Source organism: Scyliorhinus canicula, chromosome 2 (assembly GCF_902713615.1).
Source record: "Scyliorhinus canicula chromosome 2, sScyCan1.1, whole genome shotgun sequence".
Taxonomy (NCBI): domain Eukaryota; kingdom Metazoa; phylum Chordata; class Chondrichthyes; order Carcharhiniformes; family Scyliorhinidae; genus Scyliorhinus; species Scyliorhinus canicula.
Genome location: NC_052147.1, coordinates 19,272,284 through 19,283,733, shown reverse-complemented (window position 1 = coordinate 19,283,733; position 11,450 = coordinate 19,272,284).

Below are 11,450 nucleotides of genomic sequence, written 5' to 3'. Positions count from 1 at the left end.
TGGGGGGGCCGAAGTAGTTTTAGCCCGCCACTCGATTCTCCACCGGATCCTGAATTCCGCAGTGTGTACTGCCCCCTGGTGGTACTTCGCCATTGCTACCTCGGGTTTATAGAACGGACTCCGATTTCTATAACGTCTTTCCCAAAGCGATTTACGAGAATAGATGCAAAATAAGATCAGAGTAGGCCATTCAGCCCCTCTTGCCTGTTCTGCCATTCAATAAGGATCATGGCCAATCTGTTTGTCTTTCGAGTTTCACATTCCCATCTACCCCAAGACCTTTGATTCCCTTGCCTAACAAGATTCTATCTACCTTTGCCTTGAAAACGTTCAGTGATCCCGCTTTCACCACTTCCTGGGCAGATGAGGAAAATAAATATAGTCACTAAAATAAACAAAATACTGCAGATGCTGGAAATCTGAAATAAAAACAAAATCCGCAAAAGAACTCGGCAGGTCCGGCAGCATCTGTGGAGAGAGAAACAGAGTTAATATTTCAAATTCATGTTTCAGATTAAGTAAACCTGCGGCTGGGGTTCGTAGTTGACAGGATTGGACAATCCTGCTGGTGAGGATGGACGTAAAATTCAATCCTCCCTCCACCCCCCCCCTCCACATGACTCGTCAGAGCTAAAGCGAGGGGGGAAATTGCATTTCTCCCCCTATCTGGCTCTGAGGAGGTCACATGAACTTGAAACGTTAACTCTGTAACTGTCGTTAATGCTGTTACATGGGATGCACAACAATCAATTTACGCAAAGCAAGATCCCATAAACAACTGTATAATAATGACTTAGAATGTTTGTTTTCCGAATGCACTCCTAGCACAAATTAGGGAGTGGCCTATTGTATTTGGGCAATGTGGAAGGACATTCGGTGGAAGCTGTATCAATAGATTAGGTAATTATTTAGGATTAAATACTTGGCGCTTTTGGTTTGAAATATCCAAAGAGGGAGGCTGTTGGATTTCAGTTGAACTTGATTAAGGTCACCAATGATTAAAACTCGGTGACTGCGAATTGTAATATTGCATCATGTACCACTTTGTATTTAAAGGCAAATAAATCTATAACTGTGTTCATTCATGATCTGAGTCCCTGTTCATGCAGCTGGAGAAGCAACGATAATCTGTGGCTGCCTCATTCTGTGTGCCAAATATGGGCGAAACACAAGTGCCTCCCGGACTTTGTTAATAAGGGACAGATTTAAAGCAGGAAACTCTGTTCCACATTTAGGTCTGAACTGAAAAAAACTCATTTTATAAATATGATTATTAAGATAACATTTAAGAATATGTACTTACTGCACTAAACCCCCGTTCAAAATTTATAATGTTGATAAGGGTCGAACATGAATTCTTTTAAAATGTTTACTGACAATTGCGTCACCTTTTTTTGACATTTTTGTAACATTCAAAGGAATTCATTCAATTGTTTGTGTCTCTCTCACCATAATTATTAAACAATATCATTCTTTTCATATCTGATCTTCACATAATAGCTCGTCTCCGTTCCAGAGATGTAAAACCTTGTAAGGACTCTCTGTTCCTTACAGTTTTTCTGAACACACATATCTGCTGGTCATTATTAGCTAAATGAATCACTTTGCAATACCAGGCAGGTGTGTCTTGAATTCCTTAATCCACCGGTAACTAAACTCCTGCGATGCATGTCCAACTCAGCTCTCATCCACAGGAACAGGACAAGGCCATTTAATCCCTAAGCTACACCATTCTATTAGATCACTATAAAAAGTAATGACAGAGTCTGCAATTGAGTTGGGGGGGGGGGGGTGGAGAGGGAATTTCAGCTTCCTTGAATTGACTTATTCCTTTGAGCATAAGTATCAAAAAAAAAGTAAAGCAACACTTCATCTGACGGGAAGCACAAGACTGCACCAAGCTCCTATGATGAGTGGAGGCAGGCTTTGCTTCTCTGAGGGCTTCTCTTGATTCATCTGTCACTGTCGGTCACTTCTGGCAATGTACTGCTCACTTTTCAAAGGGCTAATGAAACTTGCAATACCACGAGTGTAAACTGTGTATCGGGAATCTCACATTACATTTGGCTCTGGCGAGTGACCCTCTGAAATCCAACCTGTATTATGCAACAGAGACCCACCTCTATGCCAAGTTGAAAGGTCTGAAACTGAATCCACAGCACTTTATTGCACCAAGTATTAAAACACATTTAATTAAATTTGATGTTGAAACACGCTTGGCCCAAGAAGCGATTCCAGTCTGCCAAATGATACGCAGGTTGTATCTCATGATTTGGGGAATTTGATGTTATCGGGCTGGATCTAGTCTTGGTTCCCTTCTGCCCCTTGGACGACCTCATTTGGAAACACAGCATCAGTTTTCACATGTACACCAACAACACCCAGCTCTACCTTCACTTCATTTAAAATAGTCGGACTGCTTGTCGGCACCCTGTAGTGTAGAGGTTTCTTCCGATTCAATGTCGGGAAGATCTGTTTCAAGCCCATATTACAAACCTTGTTACCGAGCCACCGACTTTATCAATCTCCCTGGCAACTGTATCAGGGCCAACAGACTAAATTAACCTTCCAATCACACTTGACATCAAGATAAACCTCCAACCATATGTCTGCACCATCACTAAGACCAGCTATTTCCACCTCTAACATCACTCGACTTCGCCCCTTAGCTCATTTCCTTTTGGAACTCTTATCCATGTCTTTGTTACCTCTAGACTTGAATACCTGGCCCAAGTTAGACATTGTACTCTTCAGAAATCTGAGAGCCCTATTGTCAGGTGCCATTCAACACAACCCAGACTACACGAGTTCCTGATTTTAAAATTCTCATCCTTGCTTTCAGATCCCTGTGCAGTATCATCCCTCACCCCTCTCTATAATCTCCTTAAGCCCTACAACCCTACGGGATATCTGCCTCCTCCAATTCTAATATCCCGTGATGATCTCAGATTTTAATGCGCCCGCCATTGACAACTGTGCCTTCAGCTGTTGCGGCTCAATCTTTGGCATACATCTGCCTCTCGTTCTTCCTTTCAGATAAGTGGAAGGCAATGGTGTAGTTGTATTGTCACTGGACCAGGGCGATGTTCCCGGGACTCGAGTGCAAACCCCACCACTGCAGATGGTGAAATTTGAATTTAATAAAATTCTGGAACGAAAAGTCTAATGATGAACATGAAACCGTTGTCATAAAAACCCGTCACTGTTGTCCTCTTGGGAAGGAAATCTGCCATCCTTACCTGGTCTGGCCTGCATGTGACTCCAGATCCACAGCAATGGTTGACTCTTAAAATGGCCTAGCAAGCCACTCAGTTCAAGGTCAATTAGGGATGGACACTAAATACTGGCCCAACCAGTGACGCCCACAATCCCTATCACGTTGACCTATTATCTCCTTCTGTGACTCGGTGTCAAATGTTACTTTATAATGTTCCTGTGAAGTGCAGGGTGTTGCTGGAAATTTACAAGTTCAGTTTAAAGATTTATTGAACTCTCAATCAAGATTCTGCACTTAAATTAAACAGGATATATTTAGGACAAAAATCATTTGCTGCCAAGAGCAGACTTGGGATCTTCATTTGGCTGCAATGCAGGGTCTCAAAGCCCACGGAAACATTCTGCCCAACAAAGGCCAAACCTGTAAAGCAGGCAAAATACTTAACTGTACTTAGGAACAGAGGACCATAAGAGCAGAAGTGGGCCATTTCATCACTTGATCCTTCTCTAATCTTATATCATGATTGACCTTAAACATCAACCTGATCTTCCCACACTATCCCCATATCCCGCAGCTGCTGCAGGCCGCCATTGTGTGCGTGCGTGGCCACAGACCCGGCAATTCTCTGGCCGTATCCACAGGTAAAGCCGGGGGCTTTATGCTGCATGGCTGGTAGCCCCCCATCAGACAGAGGATTGCTGCAGCTTTTGTGCCGTTTTTTCTGGTGTAAAACGCTATTGTTCCCACGCCAGTGACAGCACTTAGTCTTCAAATTGGAGAATTCAGACCATTACATTTGCTCCCCCTATTAGATTTATTGATGTAGATTGTGAATACCTGGGGCTCAAGATCCTCGTGGTATCCCGCTAGCCATAGCTTGCCATCCTGTGAATGATCCATTTATCCCCACTCTTTGTTTTAACCAATCCTCAATCCGTGGCAGTACATTTCACTCACTCCCAGGAGCTCTAATTCTGCTAACTAACCTCCTGTGTGGGACCTTATTGAAAGTCTCCTGAAAATCCAAATGTTCTACATTCACTTCTCCCTCATCTATTCTGCTTGTTACATCCTCAAAAATGCAATTTCCCTTTCATAAATCCATGTTGACACTGTCTGATATCACCATTATTTGCCCTGTTATCACATCCTTTAGGATGGATTGTAACATTCTCCCTACTATTGGAAAAACAGAGGTGCAAATTGAAGGAGGTTTTGCTTAAACAGTAGAGTGCTTTGGTATTGGGGGCAAATGAATTGGTCCCTGAAATCAAGCATGATCTAATGCTGTGCAGCCAAGATATTCTAGAGTGGAAAGGCACAAAGGTTATTCCTAAATCTGCCCTCAGACCTCATCTTCAGCATTGTTTCAGGCTATGGACACTTGACAAAACTCATGGGAGTAGAAGCTAAGGTAAGCACTTAAAGGTGTTCTTTCTGCAGAGTACAGGAAGAAGAGGATGGTGCAGATGAATGTGGAAAGATGGTGCAGGAGGGAGGCTTTTAGATTCCTAGGGAATTGGGAACTCCTGCAAGCAGGAGTCCTTGGTTTTCTCCTGCCCCCCACCACTGGAACCGACTTAGAGACTAAATTTACTGCCTTCACTCCCGTACTTGAGCCCTGCATTAGCCTAATGCAAGGCACTAACACTGGGGTCCCTGGCAGCATTGTCTAATTTGCCCAAATTCCTATTCCCAACCACTGCACCCCACCCCACCTGCAATTGACCCTGATATTTTTTTACAAACTGTCACTCTTTGCTGCATTTACTAAGATAAAGGAGAGCTTTAGTTTAACATCCTTGTTATGCAATTGCATGATTCCTGGCTAAGAAAAGTCCATGCTTATCCGTGTTTATACAACAGAAATCATTAAACGCATCAAGTTAAAGCGTTGACTGTGGATTGTTGTGGATGCAATAAATGTTTACATGTACAGGAGCCAAGATACAGTCACTTAAAATTGTTTCATCTTCTCAGTGCTGATGAATGAGTTGGAACAAAACCTGTTCCTGTGCAGTACTCCTGTTCCTGTGCAGTACTCCTGTTCCTGTGCTGTACTCCTGTTCCTGTGCTGTACTTTTCTTTGTTCTTTGAAGTGTAGAAGATTTTAGTTTAGACGGGCAGCATGGTCGGCGCAGGCTTGGAGGGCCGAAGGGCCTGTTCCTGTGCTGGACTTTTCTTTGTTCTTTGTTAAAACCAAAACAAAACCAATAAATCTTAATTTGGGGGGGGGGGTTATGAAGGAAGGACCGGCGTGCTTCTTCAACTGGAGTTCGAGCCTCGGACAGCTGGTTTAAGAGATCAAGGAATATTGATGCAAAAACAGAAAATACTGGACAATCTCAGCAGGTCCGACAGCATCTGCAGAGAGAGAAGGGAGCTAATGTTTCGAGTCCGGCTGACTCTTTGTCAATTATGGAGAGAATTGGAAATAGGATGGGATTTCTACTGTTGTGTGTGGGCTGGACGTGGAGCAGTGGGGCTGGATTGAGGGCCAGCGTTAGGTGCAGATTGACAAAGATGCTGTGGAGTAAAAGACAAAGGGATTGTAAATGGTGGTGATAATGACTAAGGAGTGTGCTGATAGTGGCACATTAAGAGAGCAGAATGTGTTAATGGCAGGACAGGGGTAAGCACTGAGTCAAAGGACAACTAGGAACAGGAAACAGATGGCCCTAGTGGGGTGGGTGGGTGGGGGAAGGAGAGAATATTGATGGACTGGGATCAAAGATTGAGCGGGCAAAGAGCCTGAGATCGGGGGAAAGAAAAGGACCCAACATGACCCAAGAAAATAAAGAGTGATGGAATTTGATGGGCTCAGGTCTTGAGTAGCAGCCAGAAATATGTATGTGAATGGCCATAGAGAGGGGATTGTAAATAGAAGTCAGAAGGGCAAAATACTGAAATCGGGAAATCTAAAGATGATTTCTGGAGGTATGGTTTTGATAGTTGTGCTCATGCAAATCAGGATGCAAAACCCATGTGTGTTATATATAGGGAAGTACTAGCAAATGAAAGCTTAAAGCCGTCAAAACTTCAAAAGTATTTGAAGCACGGCGGGTTCGAGGACAAACCTCTTGATTACTTTTGAAGAATGGAGCGAGAACTTATATCAGGGGTGGGCAAACTTTTCCATGCAAGGGCCACATTCAGAAATTCACAATTTTAAAGGGCCACATAGTATATTAAGTAAAATAATTACTTCACCCGGTTATGATTCTGGGCGCCTCATATAGAACATAGAACAGTACAGCACAGAACAGGCCCTTCGGCCCTCGACGTTGTGCCGAGCAATGATCACCCTACTCAAGTCAACGTATCCACCCTATACCAGTAAGTAACCCAACAGCCCCCCCCATTAACCTTAAAAAAAAATAATTAAAATTTTTTTAAAAAAAAATTTAAATTTTTTTTTTTTTTTTAATGACTTTGTGGGCCGCATAAAGACTTTTGGCGGGCCGCATGCGGCCCGTGGGCCGTAGTTTGCCCACCCCTGACTTATATCATTAACTGAAGTCCTTAGCATAAATGTAACATTGAATGACAAAGCAAGTGAGACCGTGGGACCAAGCAGGCTCACCCAAATTAAAGGTAAGCAAAAATTGTGTGTCATGGAGGTCGGCCTGTTGGTAAAAGTGGGTCCCATGAAAAAAGTTTTGAAAAATAATGTTTTTGAGGGATCCTGGATGACTTCACTCACAAATATATTTGCAAATAAATCATGTAGATGCCCAATTAAGAGAAATGTTTAATGCCTTTTGGGTGTAGAGACCAAAGGGTTGGTTCTATTTTCTTTTGTATGGGCTCAGATCTTCTGAGGAACAGCAATCATCATCAGAGTGCCGCTGAATCCAGGTATTTGGCCGACCTGATGCTCCACATTTCTAACGGGAATGCCATCCCTGAAATGCAGTCATGATGTGGAGGTGCCAGCGTTGGACTGGGGTGAGCACACCAGGTTAAAGTCCATTGTTTCAAATCACTAGCTTTCAGAGCATAGCTCCTTCACCTGAGGAAGGAGCAGTGCTCTGAAAGCTAGTGATTCGAAACAAACCTGTTGGACTTTAACCTGGTGTTGTAAGACTTCTTCCTGAAATGCAGAGCACAGCATCCCTCAGAAAACTTCATTGGATTATGATAGAATCAGGGTAAGACGAGACACGTCCCCTTTTTACAGCTCTAGCTGCTGTAAGGTAAGTTTAAATGCCCAGCCTGAATGTTAGTGAATTAATAAATGAGTGAATGTATGAGTGAATAGATGGATGATGGGTGAGTGAATAACTGAATGAATGGGTGAGTGAATTGGTGAATGAGTGGTTTGGTAATGGGGAAGGGTGACCAGGTGAGCGGGTTATTGCCGAGTAAGTGCTCCTTGATAGCACTGTTGATGTCTCCTTCCATCACTTTGCTGATGATGGAGAGTAGACTGATAGGGCGGTAATTGGCTGGGTAAGATTTGTCCTGTTTCCTGTACAGGGCACACCTGGGAAATTTTCCACATTGCCGGATAGATGTCAATGTTGTACCTATACTGGAATATGACGATGTGGGGCGTAGGGTCAGTAAGTTTGCAGATGTCACAAGATAGTCCGAGTGATTGACAGTGAGACTGAGAGTCTTGGGTTCCAGGAAGATATAGACGGGATGTATAAATTGGCAGAAAAGTGGCAAATGGAATTTAATCCTGAAACGTGTTGCACTTTGGAAGGAGCAATTTGACAAGGAAATGTTCAATGACTGGCACAACACTGGGAAGTTCTGAGGAAGAAAGAGATCTTCGCATGTTTGTAAATAGATCTCTGAAGGCAGTAGGGCAGGTTAATAGGGTGGTTAAAAAGGCACTTGCCTTTATCTATCGTGGTATAGATTACAAAAGCAAGGAAGCCATGTTGGAATTATATAGAACTTTGGTGAGATCACAGCTGGAGTACTGTGTGCAGTTCTTTTTTTTTAATAAACATTTTATTGAGGTTTTTTTTTGGTTTTATACAACACAATAAACAATGTACATGAAACTATAAACATAGTGCAAAAGCCTTCTCCCTGCCTTACAGGTCCGGTCCCACCTTTATTAACCCCCTACTCTAAGGCAAACTAACACCCCCACCTTCTGCTGATGATTAATTTTCCGCAAAGAAGTCGACGAACAGTTGCCACCTCCGGGCGAACCTAACGGTGAACTTCATTTTCTCCAGAGAAAGCTAGCCATATCCTATAGCCAGGTCTCTGACTTCGGGGGCTTTGAGTCCCTCCAAGCTAATAGTATCCGTTTCCTCCTGGATTCACGGGTCTTCCGACACCCTGAAAATCGCCACCTCTGGACTCAGCACCACCCTTGTTTTTAACACCCTGGACATGACATCCGCAAACCCCTGCTAAAATCCCCTCAGCTTCAGACATGCCCAGAACATGTGGACATGGTTCGCTGGTCCTACCGTACATTTTGCACACCTGTCTTCCACCCCAAACAATCTGCTCATCCGGTCCACTGTCATGTGAGCCCGGTGAATGACCTTAAATTGTATCAGGCTGAGCTTGGCACATGTTGCGGACCCTTTGACTCTACTCAACGTGTCCGCCCATAGACCATCCTCTATCTCTCCTCCCTGCTCCTCCTCCCACTTACGCTTCAGCTCCTTCGTCTGCGTCTCCTCTGACCCCATAAGTTCCTTGTAAATGTCCGAGACGCTCCCTTCTCCTACCCACTCTCTGGAAACTACCCTGTCCTGAATCACCCTTAGCGGTAGGAGCGGGAAGGTTGACACCTGTTTACGTAGGAAGTCCCGCACCTGCAGATACCTGAATCCGTTTCCCCTCGCCAACCCAAACTTCTCCCCCAGCGGCCTCATACTTGGAAAGCTCCCCTCTATAAACATATCCCCCATCCTCTCAATCCCTGCTGTCCGCCATATCCGGAACCCCCCATCCATACTTCCCGGGGCAAACCATGACTATTACAGATTGGGGACCAGACGGATACTCCCTCTGCTCCCAAATGTCTCCTCCACTGTCCCCAGATTCTCAGGACCGCCACCACCACGGGGCTGGTGGAGTACTGTGCTGGCGGAAAGGGCAGAGGCGCAGTTACCAATGCCCCCAAACTGGTGCCCTTGCATGAAGCCGCCTCCAGACACTCCCATGCCGACCCCTCCCCCACCACCCACTTCCTGATCATGGCTAGATTCGCCGCCCAGTAATAGTTACTAAAATTTGGCAGCTCCGGCCCGCCCTCTCCCCTCTCCCCGACTCCGCTCAAGCATTACCTTCCTTACCCGCAGGGTCTTGCCCGCCCAAACAAAGCCAGAGATTACTGTGTGCAGTTCTAATAATAATAAGATAATAATGTTTTATTCTCACAAGTATGAAGTTACTGTGAAAAGCCCTTAGTCACCACATTCCGGCACTTGTTTGGGTAAACTGATACGGGAATTGAACCCAGCTGTCTAGCCCACTAAGCTAAACCAGCCCTCCAGATGGTCACCACATTATAGGAAGGATGTGATTGTACTGGATCGGGTGCAGAGGCGTTTCACCAGGATGTTGCCTGGGATGGAACATTTAAATTATGAAGAAGTTGGATAGTCTTGGGTTGTTTTTGCTGGAGCAGAGAAGACTGATTGAGGCATACAAGATTATGAGGGGCCTGGACAGGGCGGATAGGGAACAGCTGTTCCCCTTAGTTGAAGGGTCGGTTACAAGGGGACACAAGTTCAAGGTGAGAGGTGGAAAGTTCAGGAAGGATTTGAGGAAAGACCTTTTTACCTAGTGGGTGGTGACGGTCTGGAATGCACTCCCTCGGGGGGGTAGAGGCGGGTTGCCTCACATCCTTTAAAAAGTACCACTTGGCACGTCTTAACATTCGAGGCTATGGGCCAAGCGCTGGCAAATGGGATTAGGATTGGAAGATCGGTGTCTTTTATGTGGCGGTGCAGATTCAATGGACCGAATGGCCTTTTCTGCACTGCATTTTTCTGTGATTCTGTGAAATTCTCATGGGCTATTCTGGAGTTGGTTCTGGAATAGCAGGACTTTCCTGTGACTGGAAATCAACCACAGCCTTTGAACTCTCCACTCAAATCTTGCCCTGTGAAGTGTGACAAAGACCGTTCACTGGATTTCCCCTCCTTAACCAGGAAGTTGGTGATACCAAGTGACGCTCAAGCCAATAAACTGATAAAAGAGCAAGCAGAACGATCCACAGAGAAACAGCTGAGTTTATATCCCAGCTGTATCACACACTCAGCATCTGTAGCAGATAGCACTGAACCCAAGGGTGGTTGACACAAACTTAAACAGGAAGTGCAGGGGGGTCGCAGAATAAACGGGAGGCAAATTAAAATTTTCTTGCCTGTGAGGCTCAGTGCTACACTCCGTAGCGCTTTCATACGCAAGACCTTCAGGAAAAACTTGCTTTCTAACATTGTCACGAGAAATTGTACTGCTGTGCTTTTCTGAGCACAATGCACAAAAATTCTGGCTTTTTTCCCCCCCTCCTCAACCCTTAATTACTGATCAAGGCCTTTAGCGACAATCCAACAGCACTGGCTGAAAAATATCTGCCGTGGATTTCAGCTTAAGATGGGATTTGAACTTTAACCTTCTGTCATTATAAACCTGTCCTCGACATCTCCTTGTCTTACCCACCATGAAAAATGTATGTTAATTGAGAAGTGTGAGAGATTTAGCCTTTTAGACGTCCTACATTTTTCTCACTGGTTTCTCCAGGGCCCAGCATTTGTTATCTGTACTCTTCCTGACAGAGGAAGCAGAAAGGCAAATTCAGTAACCCTGTGATCCTGGTCTGGAGCCTCACAAAACAGGGCTGTAAATCACCACAGGACTACAATTCTGTCATGGCGGTGTGACGCCATGCTGAAACTACCGAATATAAGGGGTGAGGTGAGGTAATGTTGATTTCTTTTTTTGAGTTTTGTATGGACTGCGCTTTTTAAAAATTTGGTATGTGGCCTTCTAAAATAACCACCTGCAAAGGATAATGGGAATTGTGGTCAGGCTGGGACGCAGACGATACACAGCCCCTGTGTATTGTGCAGAGGAAACCAGACCTACACAGAAACTTGCACCTGCTGAAGGTCAATCACCGATTTTTCCAGGACAATAGGACACAGACTGAAACATAGCAGCAGTAACATACTCAGGGGCGCCTATTTACCTTATTTGGGAGTGCCTACGTGCCTTGGACAACAACAACTAGGACCCGCCCAGCTAT